Genomic DNA, 24,049 nt, shown 5'->3' with positions numbered 1-24,049 from the left:
CACCACACTTCACATCACCACACTCCACATCACCACACTCCACATCACCACACTCCGCATCACCACACTCCACATCACCACACTTCGCATCACCACACTTCACATCACCACACTCCACATCACGACACTCCACATCACCACACTCCGCATCACCACACTCCACATCACCACACTCCACATCACCACACTCCACATCACCACACTCCACATCACCACACTCCACATCACCACACTCCACATCACCACACTCCACATCACCACACACCGCATCACCACACTCCACATCACCACACTCCACATCATAACACTGTGCATCACCACACTCCACATCACCACACTCCACATCACCACACTCCACATCACCACACTGTACATGACCACACTTCGCATCACCACACTCCACATCACCACACTCCGCATCACCACACTCCGCATCACCACACTGTGCATGACCACAGTTCACATCACCACACTTCACATCACCACACTCCACATCACCACACTCCACATCACCACACTCCACATCACCACACTGTGCATGACCACACTTCGCATCACTACACTCCACATCACCACACTACGCATCACCACACTCCGCATCACCACACTCCGCATCACCACACTCCGCATCACCACACTTCACATCACCACACTTCGCTTCACCACACTCCACATCACCACACTCCACATCACCACACTCCGCATCACCACACTCCGCATCACCACACTGTGCATGACCACACTTCGCATCACCACACTTCACATCACCACACTCCACATCACCACACTCCACATCACCACACTGTGCATGACCACACTTCGCATCACCACACTCCACATCACCACACTCCACATCACCACACTCCGCATCACCACACTCCACATCACCACACTCCACATCACCACACTCCACATCACCACACCCCACATCACCACACTCCACGTCACCACAGTCCACATCACCACACTTCACATCACCACACTCCGCATCACCACACTCCACATCACCACACTCCACATCACCACACTCCACATCACCACACTCCACATCACCACACCCCACATCACCACACTCCACGTCACCACAGTCCACATCACCACACTTCACATCACCACACTCCACATCACCACACTCCACATCACCACACTCCACATCACCACACTGTGCATGACCACACTTCGCATCACCACACTGTGCATCACCACACTCCACATCACCACACTCCACATCACCACACTCCGCATCATCACACTCCACATCACCACACTCCACATCACCACACTCCGCATCATCACACTCCACATCACCACACTCCACATCACCACACTCCACATCACCACACTCCACATCACCACACTCCGCATCACCACACTCCACATCACCACACTCCGCATCACCACACTTCACATCACCACACTCCACATCACCACACTTCACATCACCACACTCCGCATCACCACACTCCACATCACCACACTGTGCATGACCACACTTCGCATCACCACACTGTGCATCACCACACTCCACATCACCACACTCCACATCACCACACTCCGCATCATCACACTCCACATCACCACACTCCACATCACCACACTCCGCATCATCACACTCCACATCACCACACTCCACATCACCACACTCCACATCACCACACTCCACATCACCACACTCCGCATCACCACACTCCACATCACCACACTCCGCATCACCACACTTCACATCACCACACTCCACATCACCACACTTCACATCACCACACTCCGCATCACCACACTCCACATCACCACACTGTGCATGACCACACTTCGCATCACCACACTTCACGTCACCACACTCCACATCACCACACTCCACATCACCACACTCCACATCACCACACTGTGCATCACCACACTCCACATCACCACACTTCGCATCACCACACTTCGCATCACCACACTCCACATCACCACACTCCGCATCACCACACTGTGCATGACCACACTTCGCATCACCACACTCCGCATCACCACACTCCGCATCACCACACTGTGCATGACCACACTTCGCATCACCACACTCCGCATCACCACACTCCATATCACCACACTCCACATCACCACACTCCGCATCACCACACTCCACATCACCAGACTGTGCATGACCACACTTCGCATCGCCACACTTCACATCACCACACTCCACATCACCACACTCCACATCACCACACTCCACATCACCACACTGTGCATCACCACACTCCACATCACCACACTTCACATCACCACACTTCGCATCACCACACTCCACATCACCACACTCCACATCACCACACTCCGCATCACCACACTGTGCATGACCACACTTCGCATCACCACACTTCACATCACCACACTCCACATCACCACAATCCACATCACCACACTCCACATCACCACACTGTGCATGACCACACTTCGCATCACCACACTTCACATCACCACACTCCACATCACGACACTCCACATCACCACACTCCACATCACCACACTGTGCATGACCACACTTCGCATCACCACACTCCACATCACCACACTCCACATCGCCTCACTCCACATCACCACACTCCGCATCACCACACTCCATATCACCACACTCCACATCACCACACTCCACATCACCACACCCCACATCACCACACTCCACATCACCACACTCGAAATCACCACACTCCACATCACCACACTCCACATCACCACACTCCACATCGCCACACTCCACATCACCACACTCCACATCACCACACTCAACATCACCACACTCGACATCACCACACTCCGCATCACCACACTCTGCATCACCACACTCCGCATCACCACACTCGCATCACCACACTGTGCATGACCACACTTCGCATCACCACACTCCACATCACCACACTCCGCATCACCACACTCCGCATCACCACACTCCGCATCACCACACTGTGCATGACCACACTTCGCATCACCACACTCCGCATCACCACACTCCATATCACCACACTCCACAGCACCACACTCCGCATCACCACACTCCGCATCACCACACTGTGCATGACCACACTTCGCATCACCACACTTCACATCACCACACTCCACATCACCACACTCCGCATCACCATACTCCACATCACCACACTCCACATCACCACACTCCACATCACCACACTCCACATCACCACACTCCACATCACCACACTCCACATCACCACACTCCACATCAACACACTCCACATCACCACACTTCGCATCACCACACTTCACATCACCACACTCCACATCACCACACTCCACATCACCACACTTCGCATCACCACACTTCACATCACCACACTCCACATCACCACACTCCACATCACCACACTCCGCATCACCACACTCCACATCACCACACTTCGCATCACCACACTTCACATCACCACACTCCACATCACCACACTCCACATCACCACACTCCGCATCACCACACTCCACATCACCACACTCCACATCACCACACTCCACATCACCACACTCCACATCACCACACTCCACATCACCACACTCCACATCACCACACTCCGCATCACCACACTCCACATCACCACACTCCACATCACCACACTGTGCATCACCACACTCCACATCACCACACTCCACATCACCACACTCCACATCACCACACTGTACATGACCACACTTCGCATCACCACACTCCACATCACCACACTCCGCATCACCACACTCCGCATCACCACACTGTGCATGACCACAGTTCGCATCACCACACTTCACATCACCACACTCCACATCACCACACTCCACATCACCACACTCCACATCACCACACTGTGCATGACCACACTTCGCATCACTACACTCCACATCACCACACTACGCATCACCACACTCCGCATCACCACACTCCGCATCACCACACTCCGCATCACCACACTCCGCATCACCACACTCCGCATCACCACACTCCACATCACCACACTTCGCATCACCACACTCCACATCACCACACTCCACATCACCACACTCCGCATCACCACACTCCACATCACCACACTCCACATCACCACACTCCACATCACCACACCCCACATCACCACACTCCACGTCACCACAGTCCACATCACCACACTTCACATCACCACACTCCGCATCACCACACTCCACATCACCACACTCCACATCACCACACTCCACATCACCACACTCCACATCACCACACCCCACATCACCACACTCCACGTCACCACAGTCCACATCACCACACTTCACATCACCACACTCCACATCACCACAATCCACATCACCACACTCCACATCACCACACTGTGCATGACCACACTTCGCATCACCACACTTCACATCGCCACACTCCACATCACCACACTCCGCATCACCACACTCCACATCACCACACTCCACATCACCACACTCCACATCACCACACTCCACATCACCACACTCCACATCACCACACTCCACATCAACACACTCCACATCACCACACTTCGCATCACCACACTTCACATCACCACACTCCACATCACCACACTCCACATCACCACACTTCGCATCACCACACTTCACATCACCACACTCCACATCACCACACTCCACATCACCACACTCCGCATCACCACACTCCACATCACCACACTTCGCATCACCACACTTCACATCACCACACTCCACATCACCACACTCCGCATCACCACACTCCGCATCACCACACTCCACATCACCACACTCCACATCACCACACTCCACATCACCACACTCCACATCACCACACTCCACATCACCACACTCCACATCACCACACTCCACATCACCACACACCGCATCACCACACTCCACATCACCACACTCCACATCACCACACTGTGCATCACCACACTACACATCACCACACTCCACATCACCACACTCCACATCACCACACTGTACATGACCACACTTCGCATCACCACACTCCACATCACCACACTCCGCATCACCACACTCCGCATCACCACACTGTGCATGACCACAGTTCGCATCACCACACTTCACATCACCACACTCCACATCACCACACTCCACATCACCACACTCCACATCACCACACTGTGCATGACCACACTTCGCATCACTACACTCCACATCACCACACTACGCATCACCACACTCCGCATCACCACACTCCATATCACCACACTCCACATCACCACACTCCACATCACCACACCCCACATCACCACACTCCACATCACCACACTCGAAATCACCACACTCCACATCACCACACTCCACATCACCACACTCCACATCGCCACACTCCACATCACCACACTCCACATCACCACACTCAACATCACCACACTCGACATCACCACACTCCGCATCACCACACTCTGCATCACCACACTCCGCATCACCACACTCGCATCACCACACTGTGCATGACCACACTTCGCATCACCACACTCCACATCACCACACTCCGCATCACCACACTCCGCATCACCACACTCCGCATCACCACACTGTGCATGACCACACTTCGCATCACCACACTCCGCATCACCACACTCCATATCACCACACTCCACAGCACCACACTCCGCATCACCACACTCCGCATCACCACACTGTGCATGACCACACTTCGCATCACCACACTTCACATCACCACACTCCACATCACCACACTCCGCATCACCATACTCCACATCACCACACTCCACATCACCACACTCCACATCACCACACTCCACATCACCACACTCCACATCACCACACTCCACATCACCACACTCCACATCAACACACTCCACATCACCACACTTCGCATCACCACACTTCGCATCACCACACTCCACATCACCACACTCCGCATCACCACACTCCGCATCACCACACTCCGCATCACCACACTGTGCATGACCACACTTCGCATCACCACACTCCGCATCACCACACTCCATATCACCACACTCCACAGCACCACACTCCGCATCACCACACTCCGCATCACCACACTGTGCATGACCACACTTCGCATCACCACACTTCACATCACCACACTCCACATCACCACACTCCGCATCACCATACTCCACATCACCACACTCCACATCACCACACTCCACATCACCACACTCCACATCACCACACTCCACATCACCACACTCCACATCACCACACTCCACATCAACACACTCCACATCACCACACTTCGCATCACCACACTTCACATCACCACACTCCACATCACCACACTCCACATCACCACACTTCGCATCACCACACTTCACATCACCACACTCCACATCACCACACTCCACATCACCACACTCCGCATCACCACACTCCACATCACCACACTTCGCATCACCACACTTCACATCACCACACTCCACATCACCACACTCCACATCACCACACTCCGCATCACCACACTCCACATCACCACACTCCACATCACCACACTCCACATCACCACACTCCACATCACCACACTCCACATCACCACACTCCACATCACCACACTCCGCATCACCACACTCCACATCACCACACTCCACATCACCACACTGTGCATCACCACACTCCACATCACCACACTCCACATCACCACACTCCACATCACCACACTGTACATGACCACACTTCGCATCACCACACTCCACATCACCACACTCCGCATCACCACACTCCGCATCACCACACTGTGCATGACCACAGTTCGCATCACCACACTTCACATCACCACACTCCACATCACCACACTCCACATCACCACACTCCACATCACCACACTGTGCATGACCACACTTCGCATCACTACACTCCACATCACCACACTACGCATCACCACACTCCGCATCACCACACTCCGCATCACCACACTCCGCATCACCACACTCCGCATCACCACACTCCGCATCACCACACTCCACATCACCACACTTCGCATCACCACACTCCACATCACCACACTCCACATCACCACACTCCGCATCACCACACTCCACATCACCACACTCCACATCACCACACTCCACATCACCACACCCCACATCACCACACTCCACGTCACCACAGTCCACATCACCACACTTCACATCACCACACTCCGCATCACCACACTCCACATCACCACACTCCACATCACCACACTCCACATCACCACACTCCACATCACCACACCCCACATCACCACACTCCACGTCACCACAGTCCACATCACCACACTTCACATCACCACACTCCACATCACCACAATCCACATCACCACACTCCACATCACCACACTGTGCATGACCACACTTCGCATCACCACACTTCACATCGCCACACTCCACATCACCACACTCCGCATCACCACACTCCACATCACCACACTCCACATCACCACACTCCACATCACCACACTCCACATCACCACACTCCACATCACCACACTCCACATCAACACACTCCACATCACCACACTTCGCATCACCACACTTCACATCACCACACTCCACATCACCACACTCCACATCACCACACTTCGCATCACCACACTTCACATCACCACACTCCACATCACCACACTCCACATCACCACACTCCGCATCACCACACTCCACATCACCACACTTCGCATCACCACACTTCACATCACCACACTCCACATCACCACACTCCACATCACCACACTCCGCATCACCACACTCCACATCACCACACTCCACATCACCACACTCCACATCACCACACTCCACATCACCACACTCCACATCACCACACTCCACATCACCACACTCCACATCACCACACACCGCATCACCACACTCCACATCACCACACTCCACATCACCACACTGTGCATCACCACACTCCACATCACCACACTCCACATCACCACACTCCACATCACCACACTGTACATGACCACACTTCGCATCACCACACTCCACATCACCACACTCCGCATCACCACACTCCGCATCACCACACTGTGCATGACCACAGTTCGCATCACCACACTTCACATCACCACACTCCACATCACCACACTCCACATCACCACACTCCACATCACCACACTGTGCATGACCACACTTCGCATCACTACACTCCACATCACCACACTACGCATCACCACACTCCGCATCACCACACTCCATATCACCACACTCCACATCACCACACTCCACATCACCACACCCCACATCACCACACTCCACATCACCACACTCGAAATCACCACACTCCACATCACCACACTCCACATCACCACACTCCACATCGCCACACTCCACATCACCACACTCCACATCACCACACTCAACATCACCACACTCGACATCACCACACTCCGCATCACCACACTCTGCATCACCACACTCCGCATCACCACACTCGCATCACCACACTGTGCATGACCACACTTCGCATCACCACACTCCACATCACCACACTCCGCATCACCACACTCCGCATCACCACACTCCGCATCACCACACTGTGCATGACCACACTTCGCATCACCACACTCCGCATCACCACACTCCATATCACCACACTCCACAGCACCACACTCCGCATCACCACACTCCGCATCACCACACTGTGCATGACCACACTTCGCATCACCACACTTCACATCACCACACTCCACATCACCACACTCCGCATCACCATACTCCACATCACCACACTCCACATCACCACACTCCACATCACCACACTCCACATCACCACACTCCACATCACCACACTCCACATCACCACACTCCACATCAACACACTCCACATCACCACACTTCGCATCACCACACTTCACATCACCACACTCCACATCACCACACTCCACATCACCACACTTCGCATCACCACACTTCACATCACCACACTCCACATCACCACACTCCACATCACCACACTCCGCATCACCACACTCCACATCACCACACTTCGCATCACCACACTTCACATCACCACACTCCACATCACCACACTCCACATCACCACACTCCGCATCACCACACTCCACATCACCACACTCCACATCACCACACTCCACATCACCACACTCCACATCACCACACTCCACATCACCACACTCCACATCACCACACTCCACATCACCACACTCCGCATCACCACACTCCACATCACCACACTCCACATCACCACACTGTGCATCACCACACTCCACATCACCACACTCCACATCACCACACTCCACATCACCACACTGTACATGACCACACTTCGCATCACCACACTCCACATCACCACACTCCGCATCACCACACTCCGCATCACCACACTGTGCATGACCACAGTTCGCATCACCACACTTCACATCACCACACTCCACATCACCACACTCCACATCACCACACTCCACATCACCACACTGTGCATGACCACACTTCGCATCACTACACTCCACATCACCACACTACGCATCACCACACTCCGCATCACCACACTCCGCATCACCACACTCCGCATCACCACACTCCGCATCACCACACTCCGCATCACCACACTCCACATCACCACACTTCGCATCACCACACTCCACATCACCACACTCCACATCACCACACTCCGCATCACCACACTCCACATCACCACACTCCACATCACCACACTCCACATCACCACACCCCACATCACCACACTCCACGTCACCACAGTCCACATCACCACACTTCACATCACCACACTCCGCATCACCACACTCCACATCACCACACTCCACATCACCACACTCCACATCACCACACTCCACATCACCACACCCCACATCACCACACTCCACGTCACCACAGTCCACATCACCACACTTCACATCACCACACTCCACATCACCACAATCCACATCACCACACTCCACATCACCACACTGTGCATGACCACACTTCGCATCACCACACTTCACATCGCCACACTCCACATCACCACACTCCGCATCACCACACTCCACATCACCACACTCCACATCACCACACTCCACATCACCACACTCCACATCACCACACTCCACATCACCACACTCCACATCAACACACTCCACATCACCACACTTCGCATCACCACACTTCACATCACCACACTCCACATCACCACACTCCACATCACCACACTTCGCATCACCACACTTCACATCACCACACTCCACATCACCACACTCCACATCACCACACTCCGCATCACCACACTCCACATCACCACACTTCGCATCACCACACTTCACATCACCACACTCCACATCACCACACTCCACATCACCACACTCCGCATCACCACACTCCACATCACCACACTCCACATCACCACACTCCACATCACCACACTCCACATCACCACACTCCACATCACCACACTCCACATCACCACACTCCACATCACCACACACCGCATCACCACACTCCACATCACCACACTCCACATCACCACACTGTGCATCACCACACTCCACATCACCACACTCCACATCACCACACTCCACATCACCACACTGTACATGACCACACTTCGCATCACCACACTCCACATCACCACACTCCGCATCACCACACTCCGCATCACCACACTGTGCATGACCACAGTTCGCATCACCACACTTCACATCACCACACTCCACATCACCACACTCCACATCACCACACTCCACATCACCACACTGTGCATGACCACACTTCGCATCACTACACTCCACATCACCACACTACGCATCACCACACTCCGCATCACCACACTCCGCATCACCACACTCCGCATCACCACACTTCACATCACCACACTTCGCTTCACCACACTCCACATCACCACACTCCACATCACCACACTCCGCATCACCACACTCCGCATCACCACACTGTGCATGACCACACTTCGCATCACCACACTTCACATCACCACACTCCACATCACCACACTCCACATCACCACACTGTGCATGACCACACTTCGCATCACCACACTCCACATCACCACACTCCACATCACCACACTCCGCATCACCACACTCCACATCACCACACTCCACATCACCACACTCCACATCACCACACCCCACATCACCACACTCCACGTCACCACAGTCCACATCACCACACTTCACATCACCACACTCCGCATCACCACACTCCACATCACCACACTCCACATCACCACACTCCACATCACCACACTCCACATCACCACACCCCACATCACCACACTCCACGTCACCACAGTCCACATCACCACACTTCACATCACCACACTCCACATCACCACACTCCACATCACCACACTCCACATCACCACACTGTGCATGACCACACTTCGCATCACCACACTGTGCATCACCACACTCCACATCACCACACTCCACATCACCACACTCCGCATCATCACACTCCACATCACCACACTCCACATCACCACACTCCGCATCATCACACTCCACATCACCACACTCCACATCACCACACTCCACATCACCACACTCCACATCACCACACTCCGCATCACCACACTCCACATCACCACACTCCGCATCACCACACTTCACATCACCACACTCCACATCACCACACTTCACATCACCACACTCCGCATCACCACACTCCACATCACCACACTGTGCATGACCACACTTCGCATCACCACACTTCACGTCACCACACTCCACATCACCACACTCCACATCACCACACTCCACATCACCACACTGTGCATCACCACACTCCACATCACCACACTTCGCATCACCACACTTCGCATCACCACACTCCACATCACCACACTCCGCATCACCACACTGTGCATGACCACACTTCGCATCACCACACTCCGCATCACCACACTCCGCATCACCACACTGTGCATGACCACACTTCGCATCACCACACTCCGCATCACCACACTCCATATCACCACACTCCACATCACCACACTCCGCATCACCACACTCCACATCACCAGACTGTGCATGACCACACTTCGCATCGCCACACTTCACATCACCACACTCCACATCACCACACTCCACATCACCACACTCCACATCACCACACTGTGCATCACCACACTCCACATCACCACACTTCACATCACCACACTTCGCATCACCACACTCCACATCACCACACTCCACATCACCACACTCCGCATCACCACACTGTGCATGACCACACTTCGCATCACCACACTTCACATCACCACACTCCACATCACCACAATCCACATCACCACACTCCACATCACCACACTGTGCATGACCACACTTCGCATCACCACACTTCACATCACCACACTCCACATCACGACACTCCACATCACCACACTCCACATCACCACACTGTGCATGACCAGACTTCGCATCACCACACTCCACATCACCACACTCCACATCGCCTCACTCCACATCACCACACTCCGCATCACCACACTCCATATCACCACACTCCACATCACCACACTCCACATCACCACACCCCACATCACCACACTCCACATCACCACACTCGAAATCACCACACTCCACATCACCACACTCCACATCACCACACTCCACATCGCCACACTCCACATCACCACACTCCACATCACCACACTCAACATCACCACACTCGACATCACCACACTCCGCATCACCACACTCTGCATCACCACACTCCGCATCACCACACTCGCATCACCACACTGTGCATGACCACACTTCGCATCACCACACTCCACATCACCACACTCCGCATCACCACACTCCGCATCACCACACTCCGCATCACCACACTGTGCATGACCACACTTCGCATCACCACACTCCGCATCACCACACTCCATATCACCACACTCCACAGCACCACACTCCGCATCACCACACTCCGCATCACCACACTGTGCATGACCACACTTCGCATCACCACACTTCACATCACCACACTCCACATCACCACACTCCGCATCACCATACTCCACATCACCACACTCCACATCACCACACTCCGCATCACCATACTCCACATCACCACACTCCACATCACCACACTCCACATCACCACACTCCACATCACCACACTCCACATCACCACACTCCACATCACCACACTCCACATCAACACACTCCACATCACCACACTTCGCATCACCACACTTCACATCACCACACTCCACATCACCACACTCCACATCACCACACTTCGCATCACCACACTTCACATCACCACACTCCACATCACCACACTCCACATCACCACACTCCGCATCACCACACTCCACATCACCACACTTCGCATCACCACACTTCACATCACCACACTCCACATCACCACACTCCACATCACCACACTCCGCATCACCACACTCCACATCACCACACTCCACATCACCACACTCCACATCACCACACTCCACATCACCACACTCCACATCACCACACTCCACATCACCACACTCCGCATCACCACACTCCACATCACCACACTCCACATCACCACACTGTGCATCACCACACTCCACATCACCACACTCCACATCACCACACTCCACATCACCACACTGTACATGACCACACTTCGCATCACCACACTCCACATCACCACACTCCGCATCACCACACTCCGCATCACCACACTGTGCATGACCACAGTTCGCATCACCACACTTCACATCACCACACTCCACATCACCACACTCCACATCACCACACTCCACATCACCACACTGTGCATGACCACACTTCGCATCACTACACTCCACATCACCACACTACGCATCACCACACTCCGCATCACCACACTCCGCATCACCACACTCCGCATCACCACACTTCACATCACCACACTTCGCTTCACCACACTCCACATCACCACACTCCACATCACCACACTCCGCATCACCACACTCCGCATCACCACACTGTGCATGACCACACTTCGCATCACCACACTTCACATCACCACACTCCACATCACCACACTCCACATCACCACACTGTGCATGACCACACTTCGCATCACCACACTCCACATCACCACACTCCACATCACCACACTCCGCATCACCACACTCCACATCACCACACTCCACATCACCACACTCCACATCACCACACCCCACATCACCACACTCCACGTCACCACAGTCCACATCACCACACTTCACATCACCACACTCCACATCACCACACTCCACATCACCACACTCCGCATCACCACACTCCACATCACCACACTCCACATCACCACACTCCACATCACCACACCCCACATCACCACACTCCACGTCACCACAGTCCACATCACCACACTTCACATCACCACACTCCGCATCACCACACTCCACATCACCACACTCCACATCACCACACTCCACATCACCACACTCCACATCACCACACCCCACATCACCACACTCCACGTCACCACAGTCCACATCACCACACTTCACATCACCACACTCCACATCACCACACTCCACATCACCACACTCCACATCACCACACTGTGCATGACCACACTTCGCATCACCACACTGTGCATCACCACACTCCACATCACCACACTCCACATCACCACACTCCGCATCATCACACTCCACATCACCACACTCCACATCACCACACTCCGCATCATCACACTCCACATCACCACACTCCACATCACCACACTCCACATCACCACACTCCACATCACCACACTCCGCATCACCACACTCCACATCACCACACTCCGCATCACCACACTTCACATCACCACACTCCACATCACCACACTTCACATCACCACACTCCGCATCACCACACTCCACATCACCACACTGTGCATGACCACACTTCGCATCACCACACTTCACGTCACCACACTCCACATCACCACACTCCACATCACCACACTCCACATCACCACACTGTGCATCACCACACTCCACATCACCACACTTCGCATCACCACACTTCGCATCACCACACTCCACATCACCACACTCCGCATCACCACACTGTGCATGACCACACTTCGCATCACCACACTCCGCATCACCACACTCCGCATCACCACACTGTGCATGACCACACTTTGCATCACCACACTCCGCATCACCACACTCCATATCACCACACTCCACATCACCACACTCCGCATCACCACACTCCACATCACCAGACTGTGCATGACCACACTTCGCATCGCCACACTTCACATCACCACACTCCACATCACCACACTCCACATCACCACACTCCACATCACCACACTGTGCATCACCACACTCCACATCACCACACTTCACATCACCACACTTCGCATCACCACACTCCACATCACCACACTCCACATCACCACACTCCGCATCACCACACTGTGCATGACCACACTTCGCATCACCACACTTCACATCACCACACTCCACATCACCACAATCCACATCACCACACTCCACATCACCACACTGTGCATGACCACACTTCGCATCACCACACTTCACATCACCACACTCCACATCACGACACTCCACATCACCACACTCCACATCACCACACTGTGCATGACCACACTTCGCATCACCACACTCCACATCACCACACTCCACATCGCCTCACTCCACATCACCACACTCCGCATCACCACACTCCATATCACCACACTCCACATCACCACACTCCACATCACCACACCCCACATCACCACACTCCACATCACCACACTCGAAATCACCACACTCCACATCACCACACTCCACATCACCACACTCCACATCGCCACACTCCACATCACCACACTCCACATCACCACACTCAACATCACCACACTCGACATCACCACACTCCGCATCACCACACTCTGCATCACCACACTCCGCATCACCACACTCGCATCACCACACTGTGCATGACCACACTTCGCATCACCACACTCCACATCACCACACTCCGCATCACCACACTCCGCATCACCACACTCCGCATCACCACACTGTGCATGACCACACTTCGCATCACCACACTCCGCATCACCACACTCCATATCACCACACTCCACAGCACCACACTCCGCATCACCACACTCCGCATCACCACACTGTGCATGACCACACTTCGCATCACCACACTTCACATCACCACACTCCACATCACCACACTCCGCATCACCATACTCCACATCACCACACTCCACATCACCACACTCCGCATCACCATACTCCACATCACCACACTCCACATCACCACACTCCACATCACCACACTCCACATCACCACACTCCACATCACCACACTCCACATCACCACACTCCACATCAACACACTCCACATCACCACACTTCGCATCACCACACTTCACATCACCACACTCCACATCACCACACTCCACATCACCACACTTCGCATCACCACACTTCACATCACCACACTCCACATCACCACACTCCACATCACCACACTCCGCATCACCACACTCCACATCACCACACTTCGCATCACCACACTTCACATCACCACACTCCACATCACCACACTCCACATCACCACACTCCGCATCACCACACTCCACATCACCACACTCCACATCACCACACTCCACATCACCACACTCCACATCACCACACTCCACATCACCACACTCCACATCACCACACTCCACATCACCACACTCCGCATCACCACACTCCACATCACCACACTCCACATCACCACACTGTGCATCACCACACTCCACATCACCACACTCCACATCACCACACTCCACATCACCACACTGTACATGACCACACTTCGCATCACCACACTCCACATCACCACACTCCGCATCACCACACTCCGCATCACCACACTGTGCATGACCACAGTTCGCATCACCACACTTCACATCACCACACTCCACATCACCACACTCCACATCACCACACTCCACATCACCACACTGTGCATGACCACACTTCGCATCACTACACTCCACATCACCACACTACGCATCACCACACTCCGCATCACCACACTCCGCATCACCACACTCCGCATCACCACACTTCACATCACCACACTTCGCTTCACCACACTCCACATCACCACACTCCACATCACCACACTCCGCATCACCACACTCCGCATCACCACACTGTGCATGACCACACTTCGCATCACCACACTTCACATCACCACACTCCACATCACCACACTCCACATCACCACACTGTGCATGACCACACTTCGCATCACCACACTCCACATCACCACACTCCACATCACCACACTCCGCATCACCACACTCCACATCACCACACTCCACATCACCACACTCCACATCACCACACCCCACATCACCACACTCCACGTCACCACAGTCCACATCACCACACTTCACATCACCACACTCCGCATCACCACACTCCACATCACCACACTCCACATCACCACACTCCACATCACCACACTCCACATCACCACACCCCACATCACCACACTCCACGTCACCACAGTCCACATCACCACACTTCACATCACCACACTCCACATCACCACAATCCACATCACCACACTCCACATCACCACACTGTGCATGACCACACTTCGCATCACCACACTGTGCATCACCACACTCCACATCACCACACTCCACATCACCACACTCCGCATCATCACACTCCACATCACCACACTCCACATCACCACACTCCGCATCATCACACTCCACATCACCACACTCCACATCACCACACTCCACATCACCACACTCCACATCACCACACTCCGCATCACCACACTCCACATCACCACACTCCGCATCACCACACTTCACATCACCACACTCCACATCACCACACTTCACATCACCACACTCCGCATCACCACACTCCACATCACCACACTGTGCATGACCACACTTCGCATCACCACACTTCACGTCACCACACTCCACATCACCACACTCCACATCACCACACTCCACATCACCACACTGTGCATCACCACACTCCACATCACCACACTTCGCATCACCACACTTCGCATCACCACACTCCACATCATCACACTCCACATCACCACACTCCGCATCACCACACTCCGCATCACCACACTGTGCATGACCACACTTCGCATCACCACACTTCACATCACCACACTCCACATCACCACACTCCACATCACCACACTCCGCATCACCACACTCCACATCACCACACTCCACATCGCCACACTCCACATCACCACACTCCACGTCACCACACTCCACATCACCACACTCCACATCACCACACTCCACATCACCACACTGTGCATGACCACACTTCGCATCACCACACTTCACATCACCACACTCCACATCACCACACTCCACATCACCACACTCCGCATCACCACACTCCGCATCACCACACTCCGCATCACCACACTGTGCATGACCACACTCCGCATCACCACACTCCACATCACCACACTCCACATCACCACACTCCACATCAACATTGTTTCAGTCAGCGTACCCCAGATCATAACAAATTGCTGCTTAAAAAAATCTCTTCATCTCTCCTCCAGCCCTTTTGCCATTTACCCACGTGTCCTTAATTTTCGATGCTCATGTTTTGTAAAAGTTGAAAAATTTTGCATTTGCTGCAGTTGTCATTTGGGGATCAGAGGGTTATCACGTGTCATGCTGGGACAGGATCACCAGGACTTTGGACTTGAGGTTTGACACAAAGGTGTATTGGGTGTAATTTGGACGTGCAGCACGGAATGGATGACAGCCACTTCTGCATTGGCTTCAATGCAAATGAATTGTGGGCAAGATGTGAAACGGGTTGTTGACGAGCTGTCACACGTTTTACAATTGCACAAAGTCAGATTTAGCCGCACTGAATTTGGGAATTGGGACTTACTTGCCCATTAAGATTTGAGCAGCGAATACCATTGTGCATGATAAGGGTGGCATCATAACAACCAAGAAAATGTCCTGAATTACCTTCTCTGGATTAAATTGTTCCTTTCTGATCCCCCTTACTTTGATTAGAATTAATTCAGTTTCCATTCTGCACAAGGGTTTCACTTTGCTTCTTGACACATTCTGTCCAGGGTACCCATCCTGCCCGAAGTGCATGCAGCTTGGGGCCTCCGATAGTCATTAGTGGCTGTTACTTCCCTGAAATCTTACAAACATATGAAAAATGGGCAGGAAAGAACTAGCTGCCCTAATTCTGCCCCGTAATACATAGGGGCAGAAGGAGGCCATTTGGCCCATCGAGTCTGCTTCGCCATTCAATGAGATCAAGATTGAGCTGATGTGTTGATCCTCAACTCCACTAAACCCATAACCCTTGAATCCCTTACTAATTAAAAATCTGTCTATTTTAGCCTTGAATGACCCAGTCTCTCCTGCCCTCTGTGGTAAAGAATTCCACAGATTCACTACCCTCTGCGAGAAGAGTTTCTTCTTCAACTCTGTCTTAAATGAGCTAGTTGTTAATTTGGGACAATGCCCTCTGGTCCTAGACTCTCCCACAAGAGGAAACATCCTCACAACATCAATCCTGCCAAGCTCCCTGAGAATCCGATATGTCACAATCGGGTCGCCTTTCATCTTTTAAACTTCATTGAGTACAGACCCAAACTACTCAATCTCTCCTCATAAGGAAAACCCTCCATACCTGGGATGAACCTGGTGCACCTTCTCTGGACTGCTTCCAAAGCCAGCATATCTTTCCTTAGATAAGGGGACCAAGACTGTCCACAGTATTCCAGGGGTGGTCCAGTGATCCAGCATTATGTAACTTCCGCCCACCATTGCCTCCATTCTCCTGACCCACTTGCCACTCCCCCCCCCCCCCCCCCCCCCCCCCCCACCCCAGCCACTCATTCCAACCTTCCCAAGCGGTTAAACAATATCCTGAAAGAAAGAAAGAAAGTGGAGGAAAAAAGAAATACATTGACCAATTTCGGAAAAAACTCTGAGATCTTCCAAAAGGCGACCAAATCTGAACTTGTCCACTTTGCTAAGAAGAATAGGAAAGAAGCATCTTATTTAAATGAAGATTGCAGAATTCTGATTGCAGAGGGACCTGGGTGTTCTGGCATATGATTCAGGAAAAGCTAGTGTACAAGTGTTTAGGAAGGCAACTGGAATATTGTTGTTTATGGCAAGGGAAATGGAATGTAAATGTCAGGATATTTTGTTACAATTGTACAAGGCGTTGGTGAGACTATATCTACAGGACTGTGTACTGTTTCAGTCTCCTTATTTATGAAAGGACAAAATTGCATTAGAAGCAGTTCAGGGAATTTCACTTGATTGATACCTGGGATGGTGTGGGGGGAGGGGGGGGGGGTCATTCTTTTTTTATGTAAATTTAGAGTACCCAATACATTTTTTCCAATTGAGGGGAAATTTAGTGTGGCTAATCCACCCAGCCTGCACATCTTTGGGTTGTGAGGGCAAAACCCACGCAAACACGGGGAGAATGTGTAAGCTCCACACGGACCGCGACCCAGATCCGGGATCGAAACTGGGACCTCGGTGCCTTGACACAGCAGTGTTAACCACTGCGCCACCGTGCTGCCCTGTGAGGTCAATTCTGGATGAAAGGTCGGACAGGCTGGATCTGTATCAACTGGAATTTAGATGATTGAGACGTCGGGCGGGATTCCCCCCTTCCCGGTGGGGCGGGGGGGTGCCCGTGGGACGGAGTGGCGTGAACCACTCCGGCGTCGGGCCGCCCCAAAGGTGCGGAGGATGGGGCTAGGCCCGCCCCGGAGTGGTTGGCGCCCCGCCGGCCAGCGGGAAAGGGGCTTGGCGCCATGCTAACCGGCGCCGAAGGGCCTCCGCCGGCCGGCGCGATTCGGCTCAGGCGCGAGAACGCCTGCGCGTGTTGGCGTCATCCCCCCACATGCGCAGAGGGATTCACTTCCGCACCGGGAATGGCGGATGACCACGGCCTCCGGTGCAGAAGGAATAGTGTGCCCCCACGGCACAGGCCCGCCCGCGGATCAGTGGGCCCTGACTGCGGGCCAGACCACCGTGGGGGCACCTCCCGGTGCTAGATCCCCCTGCAACCCCCCAAGGACCCCGGAGCCCGCCGCGCCGCCAGGTCCCGCTGGACCAACTCTAATTTACGCCGGCGGAACCAGCATAGAACGGGCGGGACTTTGGCCCATCGCGGGCCGAAGAATCCGGACACCCCGTTGACTTGACAAGGTAGATACTGAAAGTATGTCTCCCCTTGTAAGAGAGAGTAGGACTCGGGACACTGTTTAACAATAATGGGTTGGTCATTTAAAACACAGATGAGAAGAATTTATTTATCTCAGAGGGTCCTTAGTCTTTGAAATCTCTTCCCCAGAGAGCAATAGATGCACGGTCAATGGGCATAGTTAAGACCGAGGGAGATAGATTCTTGACTAACAAAGGGAGTCAAATGTTCTCAGGGGTGGGTGGAATGTGGAGTTGAGGTCCTAATTAGATATGGGCCGGAATTCTCTGGCCGTTGGGATTCTCTTTCCCCGCCGCCATGGCATCCCTGCCCACGGATTTCTCAGCGGTGTGGGGTGGCTTCAATGGGAAATCCCATTGACAAGCGGCGGGAAGAGAGAATTCTGCCCGAGGTCTTGCCTACTCCTGCACCTAATTCCGAAATTGCTGTGTTTCTAAGTGTGCAAGCTCCAAGGGGACAGCGGATCCGTGCTGCTAACCTACAATGTTCCTCTGACTTTCTATATGATTTTGGACGCTTACATGAATTCATCCAGTTCCTTCTTTAGTTTGGTTTTCATACCATGCCTTTGGATTTAGAATTTAGTTCCATATCCCAGTGAATAAATTCCTTATTAAGAACATAATCAGATTAAAATAAATACATTGTCATGGTTTTTCCAAAGCAAAACATTAATGGAATTAGAAAACATTTTCGAACTTAAATGAGTTAAATTCTGAGGATTATATATTGCTAGCCTCGCCTTGACTTTAGAAAATGAAGGGGTTCTCTGACAGAGCGGTTTAAGATGATTAAAGGATTTGATTGGGCAGAGAGAGATAAGCTATTTCCTCTGATGAGAGAATCCAGGATGCGAGGGCCTTAACCTTAAAATTAAAACAAGGCCTTTTCGGGGGTGATGTCGGGAACCACTGCTTCCACACATACTGGGTATCTGGAGCTCTCTCCCACTAACAGCCAGTGTGGCTGAGGGACAATTCAAAGTCTCCAAGTTGAGATTGTCAACTTTTTCTTGGGGGAAAGTTATTAAGGGTTACAGAAGAAGGCAGGTAGATGGAGTTAAACAACAGTGCAGCCACAAACTAATTGAATAGAGAAACATACCTGAGGAGCTGTGTGGCATTCTCCAGCTCCTCTGTTCCTGTTACACTCAGCGCAGTCTCCTCTGGCTGCTGACTGTGCTGCAGTCTAGATTGGAAATTCTCTTGCCTAATTGATTTCCGCAGTAACCCTCTAGTGAGCCACTTGTGTTGTTTTACATTCTGGCCTTCCCGAATGCCCCAGATAAGGCGGCATTTGTGGCGCAATGGTTAGCACTCAGGTGATTGTCAGTGTGAATCATAGAATCATAAAATTTACAGTGCAGAAGGAAGTCATTTGGCCCATCGAGTCTGGAAAGAGCACCCTACCCAAGCCCGCACTTCCACCTTCCCCGTAACCCCACCTAACCTTTTTGAACACTGAGGGCAATTTATCATGGCCAATCCACCTGAACTGCACATCTTTGAACTCTGGGAGGAAACAGGAGCACCTGGAGGAAACCCACACAGACATGGGGAGAACGTGCAGATTCCGCACAGACAGTAACCGAAGCCGGGAATCAAACCTGGGACCCTAGAGTTGTGAAGCAACTTTGTGATGCACCATCAATGACGACGAGACGAGAGTAGAGAGTAATCAAGGCTTTATTACACAGAGATGTGTGGCCGCCTACAGCTGCTGCCGAAATGGCTGCCGTTCGGAGAGCACACACATTTATACTCCGCCTACTGGGCGGAGCCAGCAGGCAGGGATCTACCCCCGTACCTGTAGTACAGGGGCCGTACCGTAATACCCTCATATGCAGTGCAGTATATACAATATAATACAACAGTGGTGACTACCACATTCACCTCGTGTTAAAAATGAGTCAAGCGGGGGTGGTGGAAAACTATTTACATACAGGTTGTCATTAAAATTTCAGAGAAGGTTACAAATTTAGATGGTCAGGCGCCTTGATCCGTTGTTGAGAGCGCCGCAGTGCTGGTGGCGAGTCAGGCGTCGGCTCGGTCGTCGGTGACTCCGGGAGCGTGTCAACATCCTCTTCATCCCCGGGTGGGACCTAGGAGAGGACGGATTGTCCTGGAGCAGGGGCTGTGATGGGGTGCGCTGGGAGAAGGGAGGGTGGCGCCGGGGCAGAGGGGGGGGGAGGATCCAGCTGGTGGCAGGTCCCTGAGGGAGACTGTGTTTTGGCGGCCATCGGGGTACGCTACGTAGGCGTACTGCGGGTTTGCGTGGATTAGCTGTACCCTCTCAACCAACGGGTCCGCCTTGTGGAGCCTCACGTGCTTGCGGAGGAGAATGGGTCCTGGAGCTGCCAGCCACGTTGGGAGCGAAACCCCGGAGGTGGACTTCCTGGGGAAGGCAAAGAGACGTTCATGGGGAGTTTCGTTAGTCGCCGTGCACAGGAGCGACTGAATGGAGTGAAGGGCGGCGGGGAGGACCTCCTGCCAGCGGGAGGCCGGGAGATTTCTGGACGGTAGGGCCAGCTGGACGGCCTTCCAGACCGTTCCATTCTCCCGCTCCACCTGCCCGTTTCCCCGGGGGTTGTAGCTGGTCGTCCTACTCGAGGCAATGTCCCTGTTAAGCAGGTACTGACACAGCTCCTCGCTCATAAATGAGGATCTCCGGTCGCTGTGGACATAGGCAGGAAACAGAACAGAGCGAAGATGGTGTTGAGGGCTTTGATGATGGTGGCAGACGTCATATCGGGGCATGGGATGGCGAAGGGGAATCTGGAATATTCGTCGACCATATTGAGAAAATACGTGTTGCGGTCGGTGGAGGGGAGGGGCCCTTTGAAGTCCACGCTGTGGCCTTCACCAGATGCGCATGGTCT

The sequence above is a fragment of the Scyliorhinus torazame genome, chromosome 15 (genome assembly GCF_047496885.1).
Source record: "Scyliorhinus torazame isolate Kashiwa2021f chromosome 15, sScyTor2.1, whole genome shotgun sequence".
Taxonomy (NCBI): domain Eukaryota; kingdom Metazoa; phylum Chordata; class Chondrichthyes; order Carcharhiniformes; family Scyliorhinidae; genus Scyliorhinus; species Scyliorhinus torazame.
This window is presented reverse-complemented; position numbering follows the sequence as displayed.